This window comes from Dendrobates tinctorius, unplaced genomic scaffold (assembly GCF_039654945.1).
Source record: "Dendrobates tinctorius isolate UK_male_01 unplaced genomic scaffold, ASM3965494v1 ptg000162l, whole genome shotgun sequence".
In the NCBI taxonomy this organism is placed as follows: Eukaryota; Metazoa; Chordata; class Amphibia; order Anura; family Dendrobatidae; genus Dendrobates; species Dendrobates tinctorius.
In genome coordinates this window covers 9,512,368-9,525,467 of record NW_027361829.1, presented here as the reverse complement: position 1 = coordinate 9,525,467, position 13,100 = coordinate 9,512,368, and positions in this window count along the sequence as shown.

The following is a 13,100-nucleotide window of genomic DNA, read 5'->3' as shown; positions in this document are numbered from 1 at the left end:
ATATGGGACGAGAAGTAGTTTGTAACCATAGTTGACAACTGCTGTTTCCTGTCACTTTCAATCGATGCAGTATTACCAGTCGTGTGAGCGGGACTTGAAAAATCAGTCCACAACATGGTCATGAAACCCCTGTCTCCAACGCCACTTCTGATGTGTGCACCATGAACACCTCTTTCAAGCTGCCCCCGGCCCCTACGGCTCGTGTGAGAACCATCACCGCTGCTGTGTGCTGGGAATGCCTCAACCAACCGGTTTACCAGAGTTGCTTGTTAGCCAATATTAGGTCAAGGTTCTCCTTTGGCATTATGTTTTAGAAATTGCCTATATAGGGTGGATCCAGGAAGCTGGCTAACCAGTAGTCGTCATTGTTCATCATTTTGGCAATGCAGGGGTCCCTTTTTAGGATCTGCAAGGCATAATCTGACATGTGGGTCAATGTTCCCGGTGTCAATGATGCACTGCGAGTGCTGGGTGGAGGAGCGCTTTCTGGCAAATCCACATCCCTCCAGTCACGCACAAACCCTGTACCAGACCTTGCCACGCCAACATTTTCTCTTGCCCCACGAGAAGCATCCTCCTCCCCTAAATAATCATCCCCATCATCCTCCTCCTCCTCCTCCTCCTCCTCCACCTCATCCAGGGGAGGTCCCGGAGCAGACAATGGCTGACTGTCATCAAGGCTTCCCTCCTCCTCTTCCTCCTCGGCTGCAGACGCCTGCTCCTTAATGTGCATCAAAGTTTGCATGAGCAGACGCATAAGTGGGATGCTCATGCTTATGATTGTCATGATCTCAGTGCGGGTTTGACTCGCACACGTGGGGTTAATGTCTGGAACCAGTGCTGATGACTGGCATTTCTTGGGTTAAAGGTTGTGATCCCAGTGCAGGCTTACCTGCACACCTGGGGCTATGATTGTGGCCTCTCCCTGGTTCTGGGAGAGGCTTCTTATAGCCTCAGGACGCTCCCATCCCTGTCAGTTATACTCTTGCCCTTGGCATAGTGTGGTGACCCTTGAGTGTGTTTTTGCTGTGTTCTGGTTGCTTGATTCTCTGTGTATGACTCGGTCTGTTCTCTGGATATTGTTTTGGATTCTGCTTGGTACCTTCTGTGTCTGTTTGGTTTTGACTGCTGCTTGGCCCTGACTATCCGCTCTGTCTCATCCTTGGTACGGCTATCTCTGTGTATGAACCCCGTTTTGCCTGACTCTGAGTAATTCTGTATAGTGTCTTTCCATCTCGCTAAGCCCCGCCCCCTTGCAGTCACCGTAAGTCCCGTGTCTGCTTGCTAAACTTCAGCATCCACAGGTCCTGTGCATCGGTACTTTCTGGCTGTACCTGACCCCGGTACCCCTACAGTGCGGGTGAGTCCCTGCTCAGCGTAGGCTGCACGCCAGCACTGACAGGATCCTGACACTCAGGACACGCGCACTGGCTCAGTGAGCAAGTACAGTGCGGTGTTCCTGACAATGATGGCATCGTCTGCGCTTACCAGCCATGTGCATTCCTCAAAACACTGAAGGACTTTACAGAGGTCTTTCAGCTTCGACCTCTGCACACCTGTCAACTCCATGTCTGCTCTCAAAGTCCCTGGCCCTGTATCCTCCCACAAATGCATTACGGCCTGCCTCTGTTCGCACAGCCGCTCAACCATGTGCAGGGTGGAGTTCCACCTTGTTGCAACGTCGATAATTAGGCGGTGCTTGGGAAGGTGGAGCAATCGCTGCAGCTTCTGCATACGACTGGAGTGTATCGGCGACCGGCGGATGTGCAAGCACAGTCTTCGAACCTTATGGAGCAGGCCTGTTAACTCCGGATAATTATTGAGGAAGCACTGCACCACCAGGTTCAAGGTGTGAGCCAAGCAAGGTATGTGTCTGAGTTTTGAAAGGGCTATGGCTGCCACAAAATTCCAGCCGTTAACACTAACTACCTTGCCTGCCTCAAGATGTAGACTGCCCAGCCATGACTCAGTTTGTCGCTGAAAGTAGTCGGCCAGTACTTCCGTGGTGTGTCTGTCGCCCAAACACATCTTCTGCAACACAGCCTGCTGACGCTTTCCACTAGCTGATTGATAGGGGGACACCTCGTGTGCAACACTGGCAGCTGCGGATGGAGTGCTCATGCGACTGGGCCCTGTGGATGAGCTTTCGCTTCTGGAGGAGGAGGGTCGAACGCCTACAGCAAACTGTTTGCTATACCGTGGGCTAGGCAGCACTGTCCCACCACCGCTGTCCCCTGTGGACCCTGCATCCACCACATTAACCCAGTGCACAGTGATGGACATGTAACGGCCCTGGCCATGCCTACTGGACCATGCATCAGTTGTGAGGTGCACCTTTCCACTCACTGATTGCTTGAGTGCATGGACAATGCGGTCTTTCACATGAAGGTGGAGGGCTGGGATGTCTTTGCGAGAAAAGAAGTGGCGACTGGGTAGGTCATAGCGTGGTACTGCGCAGGCCATGAGTTCGCGGAAAGCTGCGCTTTCAACCAACCGGTAGGGCATCATCTCTAATGAGATTAGTTTGGCAATGTGGGCGTTCAAATCCAGTGTATGCGGATGAGAGGATGAGTATTTTCTTGTCCTGCTCATAGTCTCTGGTAAGTCTCTGGACTTGAGAGCTGCATATGGTGGAACTAGCAGTGGACATGGCGGACTGAGAGAGGGTTGATGATGGTGATGGAGTTGGTGTTCTTTCTGATGGCCTAGATTCAGTCTTTCGTTGATATAACATTGTGATTCTCTGACTGCTTTGGCCTTGCGACGACACCTCAACATTTGCTGCTGGTGGTGTGCTAACCGGTGGGCTTACAGTGGGGGAAACAATGTAGCGTTGCTGACTACCTTCTTTGGGAGCAGTTGCACATGTGGTACGTGAGGTTTGGTAGTCCGTCCACGCTTGCAAGTGCATGGTGGTTAAATGTCTAAGCATGCAACTGGTATTCAAATTTCTCAGATTTTTCCCTCAGCTAAAGGTCTTTGCGCACTTCTTACAGATAACCTTTGCCTGATCATTAGGATTTTGTTCAAAAAAGTGCCACACTGCACCCTTCCTACTATGGAAGACATTTTGAGGCCTTGCACGCTGTGCTATTTTGACCGTCTGGCCAAGCTGTCCTGCAACTCTTGCTTTTTGTAACCCGTTTTTGGACTGCTCCGGGCCTGCCAGATAACAGCTGTTGCGATGTCGATGCCTGCTGCAGATGCTCCTCCTCCTCTTCTGAGCTATTGGCAGCGGCACCCTCTTCCCCCAATGGATGCCAATCTGGGTCAACAACTGGGTCATCCATCACCTTCTCTTCAATGTCATGTGCACCTTCCTCTGTGTCACCGTGTATGGTGGTATAGTATGCGGGAAGGGGCACCTGAGTTTCATCAGGGTCAGATTCTGGCTCAGTACACTGCGAGGACGATGTAGTGCTCTGAGTGAATGTACCAGCAGATAAATCTAGCAGTGGCTGTGCATCAGTGCACTCCATGTCAGTTTCATCTTGGACTGGGGAATTCACGATTTGACTTGATAACCCAGGTATGGTATGAGAAAACAGCTCCATGGAGTAATCTGTAGTGTGGCCTGCCGCATCCTTCACTTTTGGTAGGGGTGAAGGACACAAGGAAAGGTGTTGTTCCTGACCAGGAGCCTCCACTGATGAGGCAGTGCTTTTATTTTTTGAAACTTCAGAAGAGGAGGCGATAGACCTGGAGGCTGTGTCAGCAATGTAAGCCAAAACTTGTTCCTGAAGCTCCGGCTTTAAAAGCTGTTTACCTACTCCCAGAAAAGGGAGCCTACGGGGTCTTGTGGAGCCAGACAATGATGCCGCCTCACCACCTCCTGCCTTAGGTGCTATTGTGCTTTTGCCACAACCAGCAGAAACACCAACACCACCATCAGGACCCACTGGCAACCCCCGCCCTCTTCCACGGCCTCTTCCACCATGCTTCTTCATTTTTTTGAAAAAGGTACCCAAAATAACAACAGCTATATGGTACTGTAAAACAAGGTAAAGGGTCTATAGAGTATTGGTGAGAATTTGAATCTCACTGTAGATTGGAGGACACTGAACTATTGTCTCAGGCCCAGTATAGATTACACCGCAGTGTGACAAGCAGAAATTGGCTGGTGTATGAGAAGGCAAAAGCTGTATAGAGTATTGGTGAGAATTTGAATCTCAATGTAGATTGGAGGACGCTGAACTATTGTCTCAGGCACAGTATAGATTACACCGCAATGTGACAGGCAGAAATTGTCTAGAAGGCAGAAGCTGTATAGAGTATTGGTGAGAATTTGAATCTCACTGTAGATTGGAGGACGCTGAACTATTCTCAGGCCTAGTATAGATTACACCTCTTTGTGACAGGCAGAAATTGGCTGGTGTATGAGAAGGCAGAAGCTGTATAGAGTTTTGGTGAGGATTTTAATCTCACTGTAGATTGGAGGATGCTGAACTATTGTCTCAGGCCCAGTATAGATTACATCGCAATTTGAGAGGCAGAAATTGGCTGGTGTATGAGAAGATAGAAGCTGTATAGAGTATTGGTGAGAACTTGAATCTCAATGTAGATTGGAGGACGCTGAACTATTGTCTCAGGCCCAGTAGAGATTACACCGCAATGTGACAGGCAGAAATTGGCTGGTGTATGAGAAGGCAAAAGCTGTATAGAGTATTGGTGAGAATTTGAATCTCAATGTAGATTGGAGCACGCTGAACGATTGTCTCAGGCCCAGTATAGATTACACCGCAATGTGACAGGCAGAAATTGTCTGGTGTATGAGAAGGCAGAAGCTGTATAGAGTATTGGTGAGAATTTGAATCTCACTGTAGATTGGAGGACGCTGAACTATTGTCTCAGGCCCAGTATAGATTACACCGCTATGTGACAGGCAGAAATTGGCTGGTGTATGAGAAGGCAGAAGCTGTATAGAGTATTGGTGAGAATTTGAATCTCAATGTAGATTGGAGGACGCTGAACTATTGTCTCAGGCCCAGTATAGATTACACCACAATGTGAGAGGCACAAATTGGCTGGTGTATAGTGTTGAGCTTTCCGATACCGCAAGTATCGGGTATCGGCCGATATTAGCTGTATCGGAATTCCGATACTGACTTCCGATGCTTTTTTCGTATCGGATACCGGAATCGGAAGTTCCCATAAAGCTATCAGCCTGCTCGATTTGATTCAGCCAATGGGAATCCTCAGAAGTGTGGGCACATCCTGTTTGGCATGTTAACTATTGGTATGGCTGTGACTGGCTGCTGAAATGACGTCATCATGATGCGCGGTCTGTGCGCATCATGATGTGCGGTCTGTGCCGACTGCGGGGGGTCTGTGCCGACTATCGTGGGTCTGTACGGGCCTGCCGGGTGCCTGTGCCGGCTGCCGGTGGTCTGTACGGGCCTCTCGGGGGTCTTGTGTGTGTGCAGGCATCGTCCGATGGGACTACAAGTCCCATCGGGCGATGCCTGCTACACTGACAGTGATTGACACATTAGCCAATGATGGGACAGTAGCAGTCCCATCATCCGGCTAATGTGTTGAATGTAAAAAAAAAAAAAAACATACTACATACATACAACATACATATATACTACATACAAACTACATACATACTACATGCATGCTACATATAGACAACATACATACTACATACATGCTACATACATGCTACATACATACTACATACATACAACATATATACTACATACATACTACATACATACTGCATACATGCTACATACATACTACATACAACATATATACTACATTCATACAACATACATATGTACTACATACATACTACATACATGCTACATATATACATACTACATACATACTACATACAGTACATACTACATTCATACAACATACATATATACTACATACATGCTACATACATGCTACATACATACTACATATATACTACATTCATACAACATACATATATACTACATACATACTGCATACATACTACATACATACTATATACATACTATATACATACTACATACATACTACATTCATACAACATAGATATATACTACATACATACTACATACATACTACATACATATATACATACTATATACATACTATATACATACTACATAAATACTACATTCATACAACATACATATATACTACATACATACTACATACATACAAAATATATACTACATTCATACAACATACATATATACTACATACATACTGCATACATACTACATGCATACATACTATATACATACTATATACATACTACATACATACTACATTCATACAACATAGATATATACTACATACATACTACATACATATATACATACTATATACATACTATATACATACTACATACATACTACATTCATACAACATACATATATACTACATACATACAACATACATATATACTACATACATACTACATACATGCTACATATATACATACTACATACATATATACTACATACATACTACATACATACTACATACATACATACTACATACATACAACATACATATATACTACATACATACTACATACATATATACTACATACATGCTACATACATACTACATACATACAACATGCTACAGACATACAACATACATACTACATACTGCATACATACAACATATGTACATTCATACAATACATACATAGACATACAGTACATATAACACAGAGTACATACTCACCAATACTTGTAACATTGCTCCCCGAAGCCAGTGACATCTAAGGAAAAATATGAAAATAACAAACAAGCCATATACTCCCTGATCCGCAGAAATCCACGCGTGTCTCCTGTGGAGAGCAGCAGCATTAGCTGATGCGACCGCTCTCTAGGGGCTCAAGGAATCCAGTGTCGTGAGGTAGGTATCCTTCTGCACTGTATTCCTCCGCCACTGTAAAAAAAATAGTCCCTAGTCTCACTTTTGGCATTGCTGTGTGAAAAAGTTCCCACGCAGCATTTGCCATAAAGTGAGACCAGGGACTATTTTTTTACAGTGGCGGAGGAATACAGTGGGAAGGATACCTACCTCCCGACACTGGATTCCTGAGCCCCGTAGAGAGCGGTCGCATCAGCTGATGCTGCTGCTCTCCACGGAAGATCGGCGTGGGACACTCACTCGTGGATTTCTGTGGATCAGGGAGTATTTGGTGGTTTGTTATTTTCATATTTTTCCTTAGATGACACTGGCTTCGGGGATCAAAGTGACAAGTAATGGTGAGTATGTACTCTATGTTGTATGTACTGTATGTCTATATGTATGTATTGTATGTAGTATGTATGTTGTATGTCTGTAGCATGTTGTATGTATGTAGTATATATGTATGTTGTATGAATGTAGTATATATGTAGTATGTATATATGTAGTATGTATGTAGTATGTATGTAGTATGTATATATGTAGTATGTATGTAGTATGTATGTATGTAGTATGTATGTAGTATGTATATATGTAGTATGTATGTAGTATGTATGTAGTATATATATATATATATATATATGTAGTATGTATGTAGTATGTATGTATGTTGTATGAATGTAGTACATATGTAGTATGTATGTTGTATGAATGTAGTATATATGTAGTATGTATGTATGTAGTATGTATGTAGTATGTATATATGTAGTATGCATGTAGTATATATGTAGTATGTATGTAGTATGTATACATGTAGTATGTATGTAGTATGTATACATGTAGTATGTATGTAGTATGTATATATGTAGTATGTATGTAGTATGAATATATGTAGTATGTATGTATGCAGTATGTATGTAGCATGTATGTAGTATGTTTTTTTTTTTACATTCAACACATTAGCCGGATGATGGGACTACTACTGTCCCATCATTGGCTAATGTGTCAATCACCGTCACGGTAGCAGGCATCGCCCGATGGGACTTGTACGAAGGTACGCCGAAACGCGCGTCGGGGCTGGCACATCCTGGGGACAGAAGCAGCAGAAAGGTATCCACATTGTGCTCACTTCTTTTATTATTTATTTTTCACTATAAGCGCTGATTTATCGTATCACCTCATCACCGCAGCACATCGCACTTTATGTGCGGCAGCTTATTAGTTTATTCATTTATTTTTTATTTATTATTAATTTTTTCAGCACTTGGTCTTAAATATATGTGTATATATACATATTTATACAGGGATTTTTTGTACACTTTTTTATTCACTTTTTTTCAACACATTGCACTTTATTTGTGGTAATATATTTATTATTTATTATTAATTAATCTTTTTTATTGTATATTTGTTTTATTTTTATATTACATTTTTTAATATATATATATTTTTTTACACAGTTCTTTCTTGCTTGCACTTATCATCTGTAGTTTTGCACTTGATATATATGTTTATATATTTATATATCATATATTAATTATAAATTTTTGTTTTCACTAGATTTTGTATGACATTATTGTTGGTGTATTTTTACTAAGTATTTACAGCTGTCCCCTGGCTGTGCCTTCATTTTGGCATTGACCTCCCCTTATTAATTTATTTTAATTATATATATAATGTATACATTTGTTTGTTAAATAATAAAATAAAGAAATTTTAATTATTGGACATTTCCCTCGGTTTTTTCGTTTGTTTTATCTTATTTGTCCGAGTTGTCTTTTTAATATTTTCCATGGGTGCATAACTATGATATTTAGGTGAATTTTATATACTGCACTTTCCTTGAGTTATTTTATTTTACGACTAAGATGGTAGTGCATCCAGCAGAGCGGGGCAAGTCTGTTACGAAATCCATAGCGATTTGCCGCCATGGAGACTCCGGAACTGGTAACGGGTGAAGAAGGCCAGGAGGCCGTGTTCTTGGAACCTTGTTTTGAGCACAGGTCGTGCAAGAGGCTACATAGTCCATCACGTCTTGGCGAAGGGAGGGCCACCAGTAGTAACGGGAGAGAAGCAGGAGGGTCTTCTTGGTACCAACGTGCCTGGCAACCTTAGAGGAGTCACCCCAGCACAGCACCTCCGGGCGTTTATTCTGGGGAACGAAGGTTTTGCTTGGTGGAGAGGAAGAGAATTTCACAGGAGCCACGGTGATAACTTTGGCAGGCTCGATAATATAAGAAGGACCCTCATCCCCTTCAGGCGACTGCAAGGACCTGGAGAGAGCATCCGCTTTGATGTTCTTATTGTCGGGACGGAATTGCAGCTTGAAATCTAAACAAGAAAAATACAGAGCCCATCTGGCTTGTCTGGAGTTGAGTCTCTGAGCGGAGTGCAGATAGGCCAAATTCTTGTGGTCCGTGAAGATAGTAAAGGGGTGCACTTCCCCTTCAAGCAGGTATCGCCATTCCTCCAGGGCCATTTTAATGGCCAACAATTCCCGGTATCCAATGGAGTAATTGCACTCTGCCGGTGAAAAGGACTTGGAAAAGAACCCACAGGGGACCAGCCGTCCAGAGGGAGTCTGCTGGGAAAGGACCGCCCCGGCTCCTGTGGAGGAGGCATCCACCTCTAGGACAAAAGGCCTACTGACCACCGGGCGATGTAAGATCGGTGCTGATGCAAAAGAGCGTTTCAAGGCAAGGAAGGCCTCTTCAGCTTCGGGAGACCAGCTGTTTGACTTGGTTCCTTTACGGGTAAGGACCGTAATGGGCTTGGTCACTGTGGAAAAATGAGGCACAAACTGTCGGTAATAATTAGCGAATCCGAGGAAACGCTGGATGGCTTTTATACCAACAGAATGAGGCCATTTGAGCACCGCTGAGAGCTTCTCTGGATCCATCTTCAGGCGGAATCCGTGATTATATACCCCAAGAAGGGTAACAAGGTTTGCTCAAAGAGGCATTTCTCAATCTTGGCGTAGAGATGATTCTCCCGAAGGAAATGCCGGACCATGCGAACTCTTCTCCGATGAGAGGATAGGTCGGGCGAAAAGATGAGAATATCATCTAAGCACACCACCACGCAGGAATACAGTAGATCCTGAAACACCTCATTAACGAATTCCTGAAACACGGCAGGAGCATTGCAGAGGCCAAACGGCATGACTAAATATTCATAATGCCCATCCCGGGTATTGAAGGCCGTCTTCCACTCGTCCCCTGCATGGATCCGGATTAGATTATAAGCTCCCCGCAGATCCAACTTCGTGAAGACCCGAGCCCCCCTCAGCCGGTCGAAGAGTTCAGGGATGAGCGGAAGCGGGTATCGATTCATAACGGTGATGTTGTTCAGGCCCCGGTAGTCAATACAGGGTCGGAGTGATCCGTCTTTCTTCCGAACAAAGAAAAAGCCTGCGCCTGCAGGGGACAAGGACTTCCGAATGAACCCCTTGGCCAGATTTTCTTGAATGTATTCCGTCATAGCCGTGGTCTCTGCTGGGGATAGAGGATACGTTCTCCCTCTAGGAGGAGTGGCCCCGGGAATCAGGTCGATAGGACAGTCATAGGCCCGGTGCGGAGGTAGTGAATCCGCTTCTTTTTTGCTGAAGACATCAGCATACGTGTGATACGGTGCGGGAAGGCCCGGGAGTTCGACAGACTTAGGCAGCGGACGAGGAAAGATGACGGACTGCAGGCAACGTTCATGGCAGGAGTGACCCCACCGCAGAATCTCCCCCGAGCGCCAGTCAACAACCGGCTCGTGCAACCTGAGCCTGGGTAATCCAAGGAGAATGGCATGGGATAATCGCGTCAGGACGTAAAAAAGCGATCCTCTCGAGATGAAGTGCTCCAATTTGCAGGTCTACGGCCGGTTTCACATTAGCGCTTTTTAAGCGCACGCACGGCCGGGGGTAGCTCCGCCCCCGAGCCGGCTCTCTGCCCGGCGTGCCCGCCCCTTGCTTGTAGCGCCGCCTACTAGCGGACAGCGGCGCCTGCGATCGGCGCACCCTATCTTTAGCATAGGGTGCGCAGATCGTGCGCAGGCCGTGCGCTAGTTGCGCTTTGACCTGCGCTGCGCACTTTTGACGGTGCGCCGTGCGCGCAAAAATCAAACTTTTCGGATTTTGGCGCGCACGGCGCACCATCAAAAGTGCGCAGCGCAGGTCAAAGCGCAACTAGCGCACGGCCTGCGCACGATCTGCGCACCCTATGCTAAAGATAGGGTGCGCCGATCGCAGGCGCCGCTGTCCGCTAGTAGGCGGCGCTACAAGCAAGGGGCGGGCACGCCGGGCAGAGAGCCGGCTCGGGGGCGGAGCTACCCCTGGCCGTGCGTGCGCTTAAAAAGCGCTAATGTGAAACCGGCCTATTTCGGCTGTAACCCTGGAGACGGGATTGGGGAGAGGTTTGCCGTCAACGGAGGCGATAGCGCGCAGCTCTTTTAGGGTGATGACTGGAATCTGGAGCTTGTCAACCTCTTCTTGCCGGATGAAATTACCAGCCGCACCCGAGTCCACATACGCCTCCACAGATCTACGCTCCCGACCTGCAATAATTCAAGCTAAAAGGGTAAGGGGCAGAGAGGAATTATGATCACCTAGGTAAACCTCCCAGGTATGACGGTTATCCCAGGTTGTGTCGGGGCTTCTTAAACCAGTGCAGATTGCACTTTGAGCTTTTGCCCCAGCAATATCCCACAGATCGCGCCAAGGTGGCATTCATTGTATCCCACCTTGAGGGAGAGGCCCTGGCCTGGGTGAATCCTTTATGGGAGAGGGATGACCCCATAATCTCTAGTATCAGGAACTTTCTGGAAATGTTCCGCAAAGTATTTGACGAACCCGGTCTTGTAGCATCCACCACGGAGGCCCTCTTTAACCTCCGCCAGGGTTCCTTCACTGTGGGACAGTACGCCATCTGCTTTCGGACATTATTGTCGGAGCTGGGGTGGAATAATGAGGCACTTGTGGGAGCCTTTTGGAGGGGTCTCTCAGGTAAAATCAAGGACGAGCTTGCCGGGCGAGATACCCCTACCACCCTGGAGGATCTCATATCCCTGGCCACTCGTATTGATCTGTGGTTTTTGGAACGCGCTCGAGAATCAGCTAGGGAGAAGAGGCCCTTTAGGCTCTATCAGGCTCCTATTCCATGCTCCTCTGCGCCCTCCACTAGCGCGGCCCCCGAGCCCATGCAGGTTGATCATATCAGACTGTCCGAACAGCGAAGCAGGGAGAGGATTACGAACGGTCTCTGTCTGTATTGCGGTGGGGCCAATCACTTTGTGTGCACCTGTCCTGAGAAACCGGGAAATGCCTCCACCTAGGTCAGGTAAGAGATGCTTTCCCAGATGAGGGGGCGGGGCTGAGGCTGCGTCCCGAGATGAGGTTGAAGCGGCCGCCGAGGACTGCAACGTCGACGGACGCTATGTAACCCAAGATGTGAGACTGAGCATCGCGTTGCTGCGCGAGCTCCTGCTGGAGACTAGCTAAGAGGGGAGCATGCCCTGGGTCAGAGGTTTGCAGGGCAGACAGCCGGGTGTCCATGGATTTCATGAAGGACATTATCCGGGTCTGGTTGTCACATAGAAAAAGTAGTTCTTTCTGTGTAGCGGCCGCGGCACTGGCGGGATCCATGGCCTGATGATACTGTGACGTTCAGGAACCAAGTACGCCCAAGAGTGGACCCTCTGGATCGTGGATCAGGAGCCCCTGGGCCGAGCACGCCAGGTGAAGACTGACCCCTATACAGGGATCATTAGGGGCAGGACCGCAGGGGGCAGAACCGCGACAGCCGGTACCAAGAGGGACAGCTCGTAGGACAAGGCAGGACAGAGACCAAGGTACCGGAACAGGGTAACTGAGGAACTAGGCAGCGGCTAGTAACAAGGTAGCAAGACTTTGCTACAGGTGGCAAGGGGGTACGGAGGAAGAGCCACGGGAGGGAGAGTAGGAGCGGAGGGGACAAGGCTGAGACAGGCAGAGGGGAACAGAGTGAGACACAAGGCTGGCAGAGGGGAACTGAGCAAGACACAAGGCTGGCAGAGGGGAACTGAGCAAGACACAAGGCTGGCAGAGGGGAACAGAGCAAGACACAAGGCAGGCAGGAGTACTATAGGAAAACTATAGCGGCCAGAGGATAGCCACACAATCATCAGGCGTCCTCCCCATAGGGAGGACGCCTGAAATACCTACTGGCCAGGAAGTGGGCGGTAGGCCCTGCCTTCAGCGACACCCAGTG